Raw genomic sequence first — 3,202 nt, 5'->3', positions numbered from 1 at the left:
GGCTAGGAAAGGTCTTCCAAGGATGATGCATTCAGCCTCATCCTTTCCAGTGTCTAGGATTATGAAATCAGCAGGGATGTAAAGGCCTTCAACCTTTACTAACACGTCCTCTACTTGTCCATAAGCCTGTTTCATGGATTTGTCTGCCATCTCTAATGAGAATTGGGCAGCCTATACCTCAAAGATTCCCAATTTCTCCATTACAGAGAGTGGCATGAGGTTTATTCCTGACCCAAGGTCACATAGAGCCTTCTCAAAGGTCATGGTACCTATGGTACAAGGTATTAAGAACTTTCCAGGGTCCTATTTCTTCTGAGGTAATGTCAGTTGATCCAGATCACTCAGTTCATTGATGAGCAAGGGAGGTTCATCTTCCCAAGTCTCATTACCAAATAATTTGGCATTCAGCTTCATGATTGCACCAAGGTACTTGGCAACTTTCTCTTCAGTAACATCCTTATTCTCTTCAGAAGAAGAATACTCATCAGAGCTCATGAAGGGCATAAGGAGGTTTAATGGAATCTCTATGGTCTCTAGATGAGCCTCAGATTCCTTTGGTTCCTCAGAGGGAAACTCCTTGTTGATCACTGGACGTCCCAGGAGGTCTTCCTCACTAGGATTCACGTCCTCTCCCTCCCTTGTGGGTTCGGCCATGATTGATATATCAATGGCCTTGCACTCTCTCTTTGGATTCTCTTCTGTATTGCTTGGGAGAGTACTAGGAGGTGTTTCAGTGATTTTCTTACTCAGCTGGCCCACTTGTGCCTCCAAATTTCTTATGGAGGACCTTGTTTCACTCATGAAACTTAGAGTAGCCTTGGAAAGATCAGAGACTAAGTTTGATAAATTAGAGGTATTTTGTTCAGAGTTCTCTGTCTGTTGCTGAGAAGATGATGAAAAGGCTTGCTATTGCTAAACCTGTTTCTTCCACCATTATTAAAGCCTTGTTGAGGCTTTTGTTGATCCTTCCATGAGAGATTTGGATGATTTCTCCATGAGGGATTATAGGTGTTTCCATAAGGTTCACCCATGTAATTCACCTCTGCTATTGCAGGGTTCTCAGGATCATAAGCTTCTTCCTCAGAAGATGCCTCTTAAGTACTGTTGGATGATTCCTTCAATTCATTCAGACTTTGAGAGATCATATTGACTTGCTGAGTCAATATTTCATTCTGAGCCAATATGGCATTCAGAGTATCAATTTCAAGAACTCCCTTCTTCTGAGGTGTCCCATTATTCACGGAATTTCTCTCAGAAGTATACATGAATTGATTATTTGCAACCATGTCAATAAGTTCTTGAGCTTCTGCAGGCGTTTTCTTTAGGTGAATGGATCCACCTGCAGAATGGTCCAGTGACATCTTGGAGAACTCAGACAGACCATAATAGAAGATATCCAGAATGGTCCATTCTGAAAGCATGTCAGGAGGACACCTTTTGGTCATCTGCTTGTATCTTTCCCAAGCTTCATAGAGGGATTCACCATCTTTTTGCTTGAAGGTCTGAACATCCACTCTAAGCTTGCTCAGCTTTTGAGGAGGAAAGAACTTAGCCAAGAAGGTCGTGACCAGCTTATCCCAAGAGTTCAGGCTATCTTTAGGTTGTGAGTCCAACCATGTTCTAGCTCTGTCTCTTACAGCAAAAGGGAAAAGCATGAGCCTGTAGACTTCAGGATCTACTCCATTAGTCTTAACAGTCTCACAGATCTGCAGAAACTCAGTTAAAAATTGGTAGGGATCTTCTGATGGAAGTCCATGGAATTTACAGTTCTGTTGCATTAGAGCAACTAATTGAGGTTTCAGCTCAAAATTGTTTGCTCCAATGGTAGGGATTGAGATGCTTCTTCCATCAAACTTGGAAGTAGGTGTAGTATAATCACCAAGCATCCTCCTTGCATTATTATTATTTTCGGCTGCCATCTCCTCTTCCTGTTCGAAAATTCCTGTAAGGTTGTCTCTGGATTGTTGTATTTTAGCTTCTCTTAGTTTCCTTTTTAGAGTCCTTTCAGGTTCAGGGTCTGCTTCAACAAGAATGTTCTTGTCCTTGCTCCTGCTCATATGAAAAGAAGGGAACATAAAATAATAATAGGGATCCTTTTTACCACAGTATAGAGGTTCCTTTGTGTAAGTAGAAGAAGAAAGGGAATAAGAGTGAAGAAGAATGGATAATCCAAACACAAGGGTGAGGATAGGAGCAGAGATATGAGATGAAAAGAAGTGTTAGTAGATGAATAAATAAATAGAAGGAGATGAGAGGTGAGAGGATTTCGAAAATTAATTAAAATAAAAATTAAAATTTAAAGTTAAATTTCGAAAATTAAAGTTGAAATTAAATTAAAATTAAAACAATTAGTTAATCAAAATGAAATTTTGAAAAAGAGGGAGTATTTTCGAAAATTTTAAGAGAGATTGAATTAGTTAGGTGGTTTTGAAAAAGATATGATTGAAACAAAAAGATAAGATTGATTGAAAAAGATTTGAAAATCAATTTTAAAAAAAGATAAGAGGTTAGGAAAGAAGTTAGAAAAGATTTTGAAATTGAATTTGAAAAAGATATGATTGAAATTTTAATTTGAAAAAGATTTGAAATTTTAAAATCAAAATTAATGACTTGACTCACAAGTAATCACAAGATATGATTCTAGAACTTAAAGTTTGAATCTTTCTTAACAGGCAAGTAACAAACTTGAAATTTTTGAATCAAAACATTAATTGTTGATGATATTTTCGAAAATTATGAGATAAAATTAAGAAAAAGATTTTTGAAAAATATTTTTAAAATTTTCGAAAATAAATAAGAAAAATAAAAAAGATTTGATTTTTGAAAAAGATTTTGAAAAAGATAAGATTTTCAAATTAAAATTTTAATTTGATTCGTAAGAAACAATTAAATTTAAAAACTTTTTTGACTAACTCAAATCATATTTTCGAAATTTTTGAGTAAAATAAGGAAAAGATATATTTTTTTATTTTTGAAATTTTTTTTTATGAAGAAAGAGAAAAACATGAAAAAGACTCATAACATAAAAATTATGAATCAAAACACACAATGCATGCAAGAACACTATGAATGTCAAGATGAACACCAAGAACACTTTGAAGATCAAGATGAACACCAAGAACTTATTTTTAAAAATTTTTAATGAAAGAAAAATATGCAAGACACCAAACTCATAAATTTTCAAACTTTAGAAACTAACAAA

General features: G+C 35.1%; 1 non-coding gene across 1 annotated transcript; it reads left to right on the top strand.

Moving 5' to 3' along the window:
* Nucleotides 1-1,415: 1,415 nt before the first annotated feature.
* On the top strand, nt 1,416-1,523 carry LOC112773503 (small nucleolar RNA R71). The gene has a single exon (XR_003188050.1). It is a non-coding gene; the product is annotated as a small nucleolar RNA R71 (small nucleolar RNA).
* Nucleotides 1,524-3,202: the final 1,679 nt, after the last annotated feature.

This window comes from Arachis hypogaea, chromosome 18, assembly GCF_003086295.3.
Source record: "Arachis hypogaea cultivar Tifrunner chromosome 18, arahy.Tifrunner.gnm2.J5K5, whole genome shotgun sequence".
NCBI classification, from domain to species: domain Eukaryota; kingdom Viridiplantae; phylum Streptophyta; class Magnoliopsida; order Fabales; family Fabaceae; genus Arachis; species Arachis hypogaea.
Note: the sequence above shows the minus strand (reverse complement) of the source record. Positions and strands in the feature narration are given on the sequence as shown.